The 15157-nt window shown below is 30.8% G+C and overlaps 1 protein-coding gene across 2 annotated transcripts in view; it reads left to right on the top strand.

Moving 5' to 3' along the window:
* LOC126883970 (phosphatidylinositol 4,5-bisphosphate 5-phosphatase A-like) overlaps nucleotides 1-15157 on the top strand; it is a 236386-nt gene that overhangs the window by 173542 nt on the left and 47687 nt on the right. The window lies entirely within an intron of this gene.

Genomic DNA, 15157 nt, shown 5'->3' with positions numbered 1-15157 from the left:
TTTTGCAGAAATTGCTTGAAAATAAATCAAATAATATTATTTGAGTTATCTTCCCTCTCAAAAAGGTCCGGAACATTGTTTAAATAATCAAAATGTCAAGAATTGAAGGAAAAATTCGATTTTTTTCTTCGTTTTTGATTATAACTTTAAAAGTATTCATTTACGAGAAAAGTTGTACTGACATAAAAGTTGCGTAATTCAATTTACTACAATATAGAATTGGTTAAAAATTTAAAAAATAGTCACCCTAGTTGCAAAATAGCAATAATTGCGAAAAAACCATACAAAAACAAGTATTCGCATTTTACGTTTTTCAACCATTTATGCTACACTTAGGACCTTCATATTTCATCCAGAAAAACTTTATGATACAGTAAAACAATACTGTAAATTTCATTAAGATCGGTTCAATAGATTTTGCAAAATAAATTTTGCAATATTGCTTTCGGAAAAAAAATTCATTTTTTCAAAATGTTACAGGACTGAAAATAAAGCAGATAGCAAGTTGAATTTTTTTTTCCTTATAGAAGTGTACTGTACCTTTCATTTGCAATTTTCAAAATTAAAATCGATTAATTACCACGGCGTCAGAAAATTTTTGAAATAAACAATAATTTTTGGTGCTACGCGCAGGACAGCGGTGTTTGATTCACACAGGTTGATTTCCACCAAAATTTCTTCCAATCTTTATCTAATATATTATTTTCTTACTCTATATTTTATTGTATTTTAATTTTTTAATTCCACAAAAATCAAACTTATTTTATTATTGTTTGTGAAATATTGTTTAAACAATTGCATATGTTTAAAAATAATAAACTTTTATTATTTAAGTTAAAATATATGAACAAAGAAAGTTTTTGCTAATAAAAGTGTTATTTCAAAGGATAGAGTATGTGTTTTTATTTTGCAATAAACAAATTTATTTATTTATATCGAAATGTCATAATAATTAAAATGTATCAATCATTATCAAAGGTCATTGGAATGCCCAATCAGAGCAACCTATCCGCTGACCTGCGCGTAGCACCAATAATTAATGTTTATTTAAAAAAATTCCTGACGCCGTGGTGTTAAGCGATTTTAATTTTGCAAAATTGCAAATGAAAGGTATAGTACACTTCTATATGCAAAAAAAAATTTCAACTTGCTATCTGCTTTATTTTCAGTCCTGTAACATTTTGAAAAAATGAATTTTTTTTATGAAACTGGATTGCAAATTTTATTTTGCAAAATCTATTGAACCGATCTTAATGAAATTTACAGTGTTGTTTTACTGTATCATAAAATTTTTCAGGGTGAAATATGGAGGTCTTAAGTGTAGCATAAATGGTTGAAAAACGTAAAATGCGAATACTTGTTTTTGTATGTTTTTTTTCATAATTATTGCTATTTTGCAACAAGGGTGACTATTTCTTAAATTTTTAACCAATTCTATATTGTAGGAAATTTAATTACGCAACTTTTATGTCAGTACAACTTTTTCCGGAAATGAATACTTTTAAAGTTATAATCAAAAAACCAAGAAAAAAATCGAATTTTTCCTTAATTTTTTGACATTTTGATTATTTAAACAATGTTCCGGACCTTTTTGAGAGGGAGGATAACTCAAATATTATTATTTGATTTATTTTCAAGCAATTTCTGCAAAAAAATTTGAGTCACCTCTCAACGTCCAAATGTACTAATATTTTTACAGATGCGCCCTGGTCTAGTTAAGATAAATGGTCGTCTTTCTACCATTATCTCTCAAATGATCTAGTGTCCATCGAATATACACTATACGAAATAGAATAAAAAAATATTGGAATGACCGGTAAATGAACTTGATTGCTCTATTAAATTTAGCGTCGCAACCACTACAACTAGTGTATTTTCGGTTTTCCTGTCTCTCCTTGAACCCAAGATATATACCCCCAAAAAATATGCCGTTTTGTACCTACCAAGTCCTATAGCTGGCTTATGGGTGGTCGAAAGTCACAAGCTATACCGGTTCTGAATCGGTCCTGACCCCCTCTTGAAACATAGAAAAGAAATTCAGATCGGTATAACTTTTCCACAAACATGCACACATACAAAACATTTTTCCCTTTTTAAATAGAAATTGAATAAAATTTCTGAGATCGGTAACTTTTGAATGGTATATACAATTTTCAAAATGACAATGGGATAAGACAGGGAGATTCCCTGAGTCCTCTGTTGTTCAACCTGATCATGGACGAAATAATAAAAAAAGTAAGAACAAAAAAAGAATACCAAATGGGAGAAAAACCACTTAAAATAATCTGCTATGCAGACGACGCAATACTAATCTCTCAAAGTGAAGATGATTTACAACGTATGCTGCACGAATTTAATATAACCGCTAGAAAATTTAACATGTAAATTTCCCTAAAAAAGACTAAATGCATGGTTATAACAGCAGATCTAATAAGGTGTAAATTAGAGCTGGAGGGTCAAATAATAGAACAAGTCATGGAGTTTAAATATCTAGGCATCACACTATGCAGCTACGGAAAGCTCGAAACAAAAGTGGAAGATCAGGTGAATAAAGCAAACAGAGCCGCAGGTTGCCTGAATGAAACAATATAGAGAAATAAAAACACCAGAAAAGAAGTGAAAGGCAGAATTTACAAAAGAGTCATCAGACCAATAATGACATACGCGGCAGAAACACAACCTGATACAGAAAGGACAAAAAGAATGCTATAGAAACAGCAGAGATGAAAACATTGCCAAAAATCGATGGTAAGACGCTGTGGGATAGAGTTAGAAGTGCAGATATATGAAGGAGATGCAAGGTGGACAACATTAATAACTGGGTGAAACAGAGGTGTAACCAGGATGATCCTAAGGGGGAGTTACGTCTACTTGAAGGTCTCTGGGGGTATGGAATAATAATTGTGTTAAACGTATAGAGCTCAAAGTACATCCAAAATGGGGGTTATAACCCCCAAAACCACCCCCTGGTTACGCCTATGGGGTGAAAAGCAGAAGAGTAGAATGGAACGACCACATAAGCCGAATGACAACAAATAGAGTAGTAAGGACGGTCAGAGAAGGTTCCCCAATAGGAAGACGATCAGTGGGAAGACCACGAAAAAGGTGGAATGACAACTTACTGGAGGCACATTGAAAAACAGACATAGTAATGTCTATATAAAAGAAAGAAGAAGAAGAAGAAGAAGAAGAAGAGAAGAATTTTCAAAATTAAACATGCTTTGGAAAGGTAATGTTCAGTACTATAAGAAGCTGTAAAGTCGGACTTAAATTTTCGAAATTTTTGGAAGTTTTGGGGACGAGAACGAAAAACAGACTCTAAATGGGACGTAAAATCCACACTCTTGGACCAAAATGGATGGTTGACATATATCTCTTTGCCTATATTTTAAGATTGGATTTGGCCCAATTTTTTCAATTCAGTCACATTTAGAAAATCGAAAATTTCTTGTATAATATAGTGTCGCATGTACGGGAACAGCCGTTCTCTGGGATATAAAAAAATAATAAGCATCAAGGAGACCAAAGCGAACTATAAACAATTTTTCTCGGTTAGATCTACATAGATCAAACTGAAAATTTGTAGAAATACACCTTATAATATTTATAAGGACGTAACGTAGAGAACATTCCTTCTTCTTCTTTCTCATAATCCTTAGTGCCCTTCAGGGCGTCGGATGTCGGGTTCCGCCTTGTAGAGAACATTCTAAAATTTTAAAAAAAATTTCCGAAATTTTCCCTCTTGTCGGAAAATCTTTTTGGAAAATTTTGTGTATAATTCTTTGTCATGCCCTTTTAATTGTAGTACTTAGCGTGTGTACCAATTTTTAGCTAAATCGATTCAAAAGTAACCGAGAAACACTGTTTTAAATTTTTTTTTTTGATAATACCTCTTCGTCGATAGCCTAAAAGAATTAAGATTTCTGTTAGTTTGCCCCAACATTTTTGTCAGACAATTATATTTTTTGTTTAAGAATATAATTACTTGTAACCTACTACTTTTGTCGGAAAAATGGTTGTAAAGATAAGGGATGCACGAACCCAGCATAATTTGAAAGTATACTTTACTAATAAAAATAAATTTTTTGTCCGACTGTCGAGTTGCCCCAATATTTTTGTCCGACACTTTCATTTTTTGATTAAGAATATAATTACTTATAACCTACTAATGTTGTCGGAAAAATGGTTTTAAAGGTAAGGGTTGCACGAACCCAGTAAGGTTTAAAAGACAGTTTATTAATAAAAATTAAATTTTTTGTCCGACTTTGGATTTGACTCAATATTTTTGTCGGACACTTAGATTTTTTGATTTGGAATATAACTACTTATAACCTGATACTTGTGTCGGAAATTTTTTTTTATTTCGAGAAAAAAAACTACAGAACGATGTTTGTCGTTGTTCAAGGAGTATGTACACAAATTATCAGATCACAATTTTTCTAAAATTTTCCCTCTTGTCGGAAAATTTTTTAAGAAAATTTTGGGTTCCGATCTACGTCATACCCTTTTAAATGCTTTACTTAGTGTGTGTACTAATTTTCAGCTAAATCGATTCAAAAGTAACCGAGAAACACTGTTTTAAAATTTTTTTTTGATAATACCTCCTCGTCGATAGCCTAAAAGAATTAGGTTTTCTGTTCGTTTGCCCCAACATTTTTGTCAGACAATTATATTTTTTGTTTAAAAATATAATTACTTGTAACCTACTACTTTTGTCGGAAAAATGGTTGTAAAGATAAGGGATGCACGAAGCCAGCATAATTTGAAAGTATACTTTACTAATAAAAATAAATTTTTTGTCCGACTGTCGAGTTGCCCCAATATTTTTGTCCGACACTTTGATTTTTTGATTAAGAATATAATTACTTATAACCTACTAATGTTGTCGGAAAAATGGTTTTAAAGGTAAGGGTTGCACGAACCCAGTAAGGTTTAAAAGACAGTTTATTAATAAAAATTAAATTTTTTGTCCGACTTTGGATTTGACCCAATATTTTTGTCGGACACTTAGATTTTTTGATTTGGAATATAACTACTTATAACCTGATACTTGTGTCGGAAATTTTTTTTTATTTCGAGAAAAAAAACTACAGAACGATGTTTGTCGTTGTTCAAGGAGTATGTACACAAATTATCAGATCACAATTTTTCTAAAATTTTCCCTCTTGTCGGAAATTTTTTTAAGAAAATTTTGGGTTCCGATCTACGTCATACCCTTTTAAATGCTTTACTTAGTGTGTGTACCAATTTTCAGCTAAATCGATTCAAAAGTAACCGAGAAACACTGTTTTAAAATTTTTTTTTTGATAATACCTCCTCGTCGATAGCCTAAAAGAATTAGGTTTTCTGTTCTTTTGCCCCAACATTTTTGTCAGACAATTATATTTTTTGTTTAAGAATATAATTACTTGTAACCTACTACTTTTGTCGGAAAAATGGTTGTAAAGATAAGGGATGCACGAAGCCAGCATAATTTGAAAGTATACTTTACTAATAAAAATAAATTTTTTGTCCGACTGTAGAGTTGCCCCAATATTTTTGTCCGAGACATTGATTTTTTGATTAAGAATATAATTACTTATAACCTACTAATGTTGTCTGAAAAATGGTTTTAAAGGTAAGGGTTGCACGAACCCAGTAAGGTTTAAAAGACAGTTTATTAATAAAAATTAAATTTTTTGTCCGACTTTGGATTTGACCCAATATTTTTGTCGGACACTTAGATTTTTTGATTTGGAATATAACTACTTATAACCTGATAATTGTGTCGGAAATTTTTTTTTATTTCGAGAAAAAAAACTACAGAACGATGTTTGTCGTTGTTCAAGGAGTATGTACACAAATTATCAGATCACAATTTTTCTAAAATTTTCCCTCTTGTTGGAAAATTTTTTAAGAAAATTTTGGGTTCCGATCTACGTCATACCCTTTTAAATGCTTTACTTAGTGTGTGTACCAATTTTCAGCTAAATCGATTCAAAAGTAACCGAGAAACACTGTTTTAAAATTTTTTTTTGATAATACCTCCTCGTCGATAGCCTAAAAGAATTAAGTTTTCTGTTCGTTTCCTAACATTTTGGTCAGACAATTATATTTTTTGTTTAAGAATATAATTACTTGTAACCTACTACTTTTGTCGGAAAAATGGTTGTAAAGATAAGGGATGCACGAACCCAGCATAATTTGAAAGTATACTTTACTAATAAAAATAAATTTTTTGTCCGACTGTCGAGTTGCCCCAATATTTTTGTCCGACACTTTGATTTTTTGATTAAGAATATAATTACTTATAACCTACTAATGTTGTCGGAAAAATGGTTTTAAAGGTAAGGGTTGCACGAACCCAGTAAGGTTTAAAAGACAGTTTATTAATAAAAATTAAATTTTTTGTCAGACTTTGGATTTGACCCAAAATTTTTGTCGGACACTTAGATTTTTTGATTTGGAATATAACTACTTATAACCTGATACTTGTGTCGGAAATTTTTTTTTATTTCGAGAAAAAAAAACTACAGAACGATGTTTGTCGTTGTTCAAGGAGTATGTACACAAATTATCAGATCACAATTTTTCTAAAATTTTCCCTCTTGTCGGAAAATTTTTTAAGAAAATTTTGGGTTCCGATCAACGTCATACCCTTTTAAATGCTTTACTTAGTGTGTGTACCAATTTTCAGCTAAATCGATTCAAAAGTAACCGAGAAACACTGTTTTAAAATTTTTTTTTGATAATACCTCCTCGTCGATAGCCTAAAAGAATTAGGTTTTCTGTTCGTTTGCCCCAACATTTTTGTCAGACAATTATATTTTTTGTTTAAGAATATAATTACTTGTAACCTACTACTTTTGTCGGAAAAATGGTTGTAAAGATAAGGGATGCACGAAGCCAGCATAATTTGAAAGTATATTTTACTAATAAAAATAATTTTTTTGTCCGACTGTCGAGTTGCCCCAATATTTTTGTCCGACACTTTGATTTTTTGATTAAGAATATAATTAGTTATAACCTACTAATGTTGTCGGAAATATGGTTTTAAAGGTAAGGGTTGCACGAACCCAGTAAAGTTTAAAAGACAGTTTAATAATAAAAATTAAATTTTTTGTCCGACTTTGGATTTGACCCAATATTTTTGTCGGACACTTAGATTTTTTGATTTGGAATATAACTACTTATAACCTGATACTCGTGTCGGAAATTTTTTTCTATTTCGAAAAAAAAAACTACAGAACGATGTTTGTCGTTGTTCAAGGAGTAAGTACACAAATTATCAGATCACAATTTTTCTAAAATTTTCCCTATTGTCGGAAAATTTTTTAAGAAAATTTTGGGTTCCGATCTACGTCATACCCTTTTAAATGATTTACTTAGTGTGTGTACCAATTTTCAGCTAAATCAATTCAAAAGTAACCGAGAAACACTGTTTTAAAATTTTTTTTTGATAATACCTCCTCGTCGATAGCCTAAAAGAATTAGGTTTTCTGTTCGTTTGCCCCAACATTTTTGTCAGACAATTATATTTTTTGTTTAAGAATATAATTACTTGTAACCCACTACTTTTGTCGGAAAAATGTTTGTAAAGATAAGGGATGCACGCAGCCAGCATAATTTGAAAGTATACTTTACTAATAAAAATAAATTTTTTGTCCGACTGTCGAGTTGCCCCAATATTTTTGTCCGAGACTTTGATTTTTTGATTAAGAATATAATTACTTATAACCTACTAATGTTGTCGGAAAAATGGTTTTAAAGGTAAGGGTTGCACGAACCCAGTAATGTTTAAAAGACAGTTTATTAATAAAAATTAAATTTTTTGTCCGACTTTGGATTTGACCCAATATTTTTGTCGGACACTTAGATTTTTTGATTTGGAATATAACTACTTATAACCTGATACTTGTGTCGGAAATTTATTTTTTATTTCGAGAAAAAAAACTACAGAACGATGTTTGTCGTTGTTCAAGGGGGATGTACACAAATTATCAGATCACAATTTTTCTAAAATTTTCCCTCTTGTCGGAAAATTTTTTAAGAAAATTTTTTGTTCCGATCTACGTCATACCCTTTTAAATGCTTTACTTAGTGTGTACCAATTTTCAGCTAAATCGATTCAAAAGTAACCGAGAAACACTGTTTTAAAATTTTTTTTTGATAATACCTCCTCGTCTATAGCCTAAAACGATTAGGTATTCTGTTCGTTTGCCCCAACATTTTTGTCAGACAATTATATTTTTTGGTTAAGAATATAATTACTTGTAACCTACTACTTTTGTCGGAAAAATGGTTGTAAAGATAAGGGATGCACGAAGCCAGAATAATTTGAAAGTATATTTTACTAATAAAAATAAATTTTTTGTCCGACTGTCGAGTTGCCCCAATATTTTTGTCCGACACTTTGATTTTTTGATTAAGAATATAATTACTTATAACCTACTAATGTTGTCGGAAAAATGGTTTTAAAGGTAAGGGTTGCACGAACCCAGTAAAGTTTAAAAGACAGCTTAATAATAAAAATTAAATTTTTTGTCCGACTTTGGATTTGACCCAATATTTTTGTCGGACACTTAGATTTTTTGATTTGGAATATAACTACTTATAACCTGATACTTGTGTCGGAAATTTTTTTCTATTTCGAAAAAAAAAACTACAGAACGATGTTTGTCGTTGTTCAAGGAGTAAGTACACAAATTATCAGATCACAATTTTTCTAAAATTTTCCCTATTGTCGGAAAATTTTTTAAGAAAATTTTGGGTTCCGATCTACGTCATACCCTTTTAAATGATTTACTTAGTGTGTGTACCAATTTTCAGCTAAATCAATTCAAAAGTAACCGAGAAACACTGTTTTAAAATTTTTTTTTGATAATACCTCCTCGTCGATAGCCTAAAAGAATTAGGTTTTCTGTTCGTTTGCCCCAACATTTTTGTCAGACAATTATATTTTTTGTTTAAGAATATAATTACTTGTAACCCACTACTTTTGTCGGAAAAATGTTTGTAAAGATAAGGGATGCACGCAGCCAGCATAATTTGAAATTATACTTTACTAATAAAAATAAATTTTTTGTCCGACTGTCGAGTTGCCCCAATATTTTTGTCCGAGACTTTGATTTTTTGATTAAGAATATAATTACTTATAACCTACTAATGTTGTCGGAAAAATGGTTTTAAAGGTAAGGGTTGCACGAACCCAGTAAGGTTTAAAAGACAGTTTATTAATAAAAATTAAATTTTTTGTCCGACTTTGGATTTGACCCAATATTTTTGTCGGACACTTAGATTTTTTGATTTGGAATATAACTACTTATAACCTGATACTTGTGTCGGAAATTTTTTTTTATTTCGAGAAAAAAAACTACAGAACGATGTTTGTCGTTTTTCAAGGAATATGTACACAAATTATCAGATCACAATTTTTCTAAAATTTTCCCTCTTGTCCGAAATTTTTTTGGGAAAATTTTGGGTACAGCTCTACGTCATACCCTTTTAAATGTTTTACTTAGTGTGTGTACCAATTTTCAGCTAAATCGATTCAAAAATAACCGAAAAAATCTGTTTTAAAATATTTTTGGATAATACCTCCTCGTCCATAGCCTAAAAGAATTAAGTTTCCTGTTCGTTTGCCCCAACATTTTTGTCAGACAATTACATTTTTTGTTTAAGAGTATAATTACTTGTATCCTACTACTTTTGTCGGAAAAATGGTTGTAAAGATAAGGGATGCACGAACCCAGAATAGTTTAAAAGTATAGTTTATTAATAAAAATTAAATTTTTTGTCCGACTTTGGATGTGCCCCACTATTTATGTCGGGCCCTTAGATTTTTTGATTTGAAATATAGCTACTTATAACCTGATACATGCGCTGAAAATTTTTTTTTAATTCGAGAAAAAAAATACAGAACGATGTTTGTCGTTGTTCAAGGAGTATGTACACACATTATCAGATCACAATTTTTCTAAAATTTTCCCTCTTGTCGGAAAATTTTTTAAGAAAATTTTGGGTTCCGATCTGCGTCATACCCTTTTAAATGCTTTACTTAGTGTGTGTACCAATTTTCAGCTAAATCGATTCAAAAGTAACCGAGAAACACTGTTTTAAATTTTTTTTTTGATAATACCTCCTCGTCGATAGCCTAAAAGAATTAAGTTTTCTGTTCGTTTGCCCCAACATTTTTGTCAGACAATTACATTTTTTGTTTAAGAATATAATTACTTGTAACCTACTACTTTTGTCGGAAAAATGGTTGTAAAGATAAGGGATGCACGAACCCAGCATAATTTGAAAGTATACTTTACTAATAAAAATTAAATTTTTTGTCCGACTGTCGAGTTGCCCCAATATTTTTGTCCGACACTTTGATTTTTTGATTAAGAATATAATTACTTATAACCTACTAATGTTGTCGGAAAAATGGTTGTAAATAAAAAAATTTCAGGAAATTGACATCTTCGGCGCGTCCGACTGCGCATATGCCCCGTGAAAATTGTCCGACAAGGTTACCACATTATTGTAAAAAGGTTTTATGATAGATACCGTTAAAATTATCGATGTGGTAATAAATTTATTATTTTCATAAATTTGACATATTTAGCGTGTCCGACGCGTCATATGCCCCAATATTTTTGTCCGACAAAATTGTTTTCGTTGTTTATATGATAAAATCCATTGATTAAAATAGAATGACCAATGTGGTAATAAATTTTTTTCTTGCATAAAATTGACAACTTCGTCACCGCTTGACAGACAAACGCCCCACTACCATAATGCGCCAAGCTCAAAATTTGTCCGACTCCACCCAAATAACAAGTACAAAAAGTTTCAACGGTGTGGTCATAAATAATAATTGTATATGCGGGCCCAAGGCCTATTAACTAAATTGTCACGTAAACACGACCAAGGTTAAATATTTTACCTGATACCATAAGTACATTGTTGCCAGTATAACGGATGCCAAAACGAGCGCGAAGTGTATAGTATTATTCTTTGTATTCTGTCTTCATGCATTCTTTGTACGTGACCAAACCATCGTAGTTGTATTTCGTTAATTTCGTCATTTATTGTATGTGTGACGTTCATTATTTCTCGTATCCGTTCATTGGTGACATGTTCTCTTCTTGAGCTTCCTGCAGCCCTTCTCCAGAAATCCATTTCGGTGACCTCTAACATTCATTTTGATTTTTCCTTCATATGCCATACTTCGCAGCTGTATGTTATAATGCTTTTCACTACAGCGTTATAGATCTTTTTCTTGTTTTGGTTGTTTATCTGCTTGTCCCAGACTACTGAGTTTAGGAGCCTAATTGCTTTCCTGCCCTGAGTGTTTCGTTCTTTAACGGCTCCGTCCAGTGTTCCATCATTCGTGATTTTCATATTCATACCCAGGTATTTGTATTCGTTACATTTACTGATTGTTTCTCCTCCTTCTATAGTCGAGGAAATGAAGCATTTTGACTCGCAATTTTTTCGTCCAGCATGGATTTACTTGAAATTTTCACAGACGGTAGGGAATAGTCCAAGGATCATTTTCTATATCATGCCGCTGTATAAAAAAATTTAATACATTCCTCACTTAAAGAACTAAACTAATGTTATATCAACGTGAGTTATTGGCAATTTAATGTGTATTTTTTTCGACGAGTACTCAAATCTAATTATTCAAGCTTAAATAACGGGAAAACGATGCAATCTATAAAATATACCTGCTAAACATTTGTCAAAGTACTTCAGAATACCTATCAAATGAGCTTCGAAGCAAGTTAAAAGCGTTAAAATTAAGCAAGTTATGATGAAAATAAGAGAATCCTTTGGAATTTTTTAAGAAAAAGTGAAAAATCAATCATACGCTATTTCCACAAAAAATTAAATTTATAATAATCCTTATAAGAACTTCTTCATATTAGCATAAGTAATGATTTCAATAATTTTGACCGGTTTAAAATGCATATTTTTGAAAAAAAGATAATTTAAAAAAATTATAATTTTTAAAATTATTGTAATTTTTATATTCTTTTGATAATAAGTCCAAAAATACTCAATACACGTAAAAATAATATATAACCAAATTTTAGATTTTTTTGTGACAAATACTTTACCTGTTTTATTATTTCTACAGAGTAAAAAATAACCGAGATAGAAACGTTTAAATCTTAAATTTTGCTGTAAGAATCATGCAACCGGGGCCATTTAACCTTTTATTTTTAAAAAGTAAGGGGTTTAAGAGATTAAGTTTAACTTGGTGAAATAGCCGTTGAAATTAGCTTTTAAACGGTTTTTAGATGAACCTGACATCGTAAAAATGAACGGAGTTATTAAAAAAAAAACAGTAACAAGTTTTTGGAGATATTTTTAAAAGATAAATTTTGAAAACATTTTGGAGCATAAATTTTAATGCTATCAACATGTTCTGGGGCTCATTTGATAGATATTTTTAAGTACTTTGACAAATGTTTAATAAGTTTATGTTATAAAATGCATCATTTTCCCGTGATTTCAGTTTGAATACGTAGATTATCTTACTCGCCGAAAAAAATATATATTCTACCTATAACTCACTTTCAGTTAACACTAAAAGGTTTTTCTAGTAGGGAGTTTATTTCATTTTTTATTAGCTTCAATTTTAGTAATAATTACTTTTTTGTAAAAACTTATAGTTTTTGAGTTATTGATGAAGAATCGGTTTAAAACATGCATTTTTCTCAAGAAATATTAAAATCTTTGATCTTTAATAACTCAAAAAGTTTTGATTTATTTTAATAACTTTATATAATAAATTTTGCTTAGAATTTGCCTCTCTATCGAATTATGGGGTTATTTTCAATAAAATAATTTTCACCCACGAGAAGGGTACCTAAAATTTTTTATTTCACTAGTAGTTCCAAAATGACACAAAATCTAGGCATCGGATAAACAAGTTTATTTGAAGAAAATATATTTTTTTGTTCTTCTTAATGGCGATACAGGCTCTTTTTTTAATATTGTATTTAATTACAGAGTAATTTCCACATATTAATATATTTTTCAAATTGGGCTCTGTACCGCCATTCTTTATTATATTACGAATACGTGTGCCAAATATCTCGAAAAAATATTCAAAATTACAGCCGCAATCTTGGAACGCGTTTTGGCTACCTGTTGATCGCTACTGTATCACCTTAAGGAAAAACTGGAACACACGCGATATATCAGAATTAACCAAAATCAAAATATTTACAGGAAGAGACAGGAAGAAACAACTAGCAAAAAATTACAAACCTTTATAGAAAATCGTTGAGGAAAATCCTGAAACATAGATCTACGGAGAAGAACAAAACAAGAGAAAATAACAGTCACGATTAAAAATAGGAAATGGAAATGAATTATACGGACTCTGAGGAAGGATCGAAATAATATAACCAAACAAGCACTCGAATACCAACCAGACGAAGGAAGAAGACGAGGAAGACCTGATAATAGCTGGAGATGAACTGTAATAAGAGATCATGAAAGACTTGGCCTGAGATGAAGAGAAGTCCAACAGAGAGCGAGAAACAGAGAGCAATGGAAATACTTGTATAGCAAATTTCGAAAGAATAAAACAGAAAAGAATGCGCTGAGAAGGGATTACAGGAAGAGAGAGAGAGAGAGAAAGAGAGAGAGAAACAATACCGATTTTTTATCAAAATAAAATTTAATAATAAACCTAACCTAACCTATCGAAAGGCTCATCAAACAATTATTAACTTTAAAAAATAAACAGTTGTCACGGGTATATAGTGGTATTGTTAAGTATATTACATTATAACTTATTCCATCGAAATCTTCCGAAATCCTTAATCTTCTTTCATCGAAATAAAATAGAAAATTTAAAAGTTTAGAAAATACATCTTTCATAACTACACCCAAGAAATAAGTTTTTCTAACCTGATTTAAGAGTATAAAAAAACGAAAACAAACAATTTACAGCAAATCCTTATCGTATATCCGAGCAAAACCACCTAATTGGCAAAAGTTATAAATAGAATTTGTCTGGGTTCTACAACTAAATTTGCACATCAACACGACCAAGGTTAAATATTTTACTTGATATTATAAGTACATTGTTGCCAGTATAACGGATGCCAAAGCGAGCGCTAACTGTATGAAATTATTCTTGTTAATATACACGCTGTATATTGATCGGAAGTCACGAAGAGTCAAAACTATACAGAAGCCACGAGGGACGCAAATGCAATATATATATAATATAATATAATATAATATATATAATAAAATGATGTTGGATAATCGAGTACAAATATAAAAATAAATAAGCAAAATCATTGGCTAATTCTCGTAAAGTGAATGTGAATTTAGTTGGAAATATATAAAATGATGAAGGGTCATCATTCCATACATTTCTGTGCAACTATATACATCGGTGTTTCGGCCTATTTGGGCCTCATCAGTATAGTGTAGCAAGTTAAAAAAGTTGTTTGTTAACTTGTAAAAGGATTACTACAGGAGCAAGGTTACCATTTTTGGTCAGATTGTTAGAAGACCCGCAGTCGCAAGGCTACAACTAACATTGCCAAGGAGATAAGGCTACCTGAGGAAATGAAAAGCCATAATTTTTAACTTGCTACACTATACTGATGAGGCCCAAATAGGCCGAAACACCGGTGTATATAGTTGCACAGAAATGTATGGAATGATGACCCTTCATCATTTTATATATTTTCAACTAAATTCACATTCACTTTACAAGAATTAGCCAATGATTTTGCTTATTTATGTTTATATTTGTACTCGATTATCCAACATCATTTTATTTAATAATGTTATGGCTTTTCATTTCCTCAGGTAGCCTTACCTCCTTGGCAATGTTAGATGTAGGCTTGCGACTGCGGGTCTTCTAACAATCTGACCAAAAATGGTAACCTTGCTCCTGTAGTAATCCTTTTACAAGTTAACAAACAACTTTTTTAACTTGCTACACTATACTGATGAGGCCCAAATAGGCCGAAACACCGGTGTATATAGTTGCACAGAAATGTATGGAATGATGACCCTTCATCATTTTATATATTTCCAACTAAATTCACATTCACTTTACGAGAATTAGCCAATGATTTTGCTTATTTATTTATTTATATATATATATATATATATATATATATATATATATATATATATATATGAA

This window comes from Diabrotica virgifera, chromosome 4, assembly GCF_917563875.1.
Source record: "Diabrotica virgifera virgifera chromosome 4, PGI_DIABVI_V3a".
Taxonomy (NCBI): domain Eukaryota; kingdom Metazoa; phylum Arthropoda; class Insecta; order Coleoptera; family Chrysomelidae; genus Diabrotica; species Diabrotica virgifera.
Note: the sequence above shows the minus strand (reverse complement) of the source record. Positions and strands in the feature narration are given on the sequence as shown.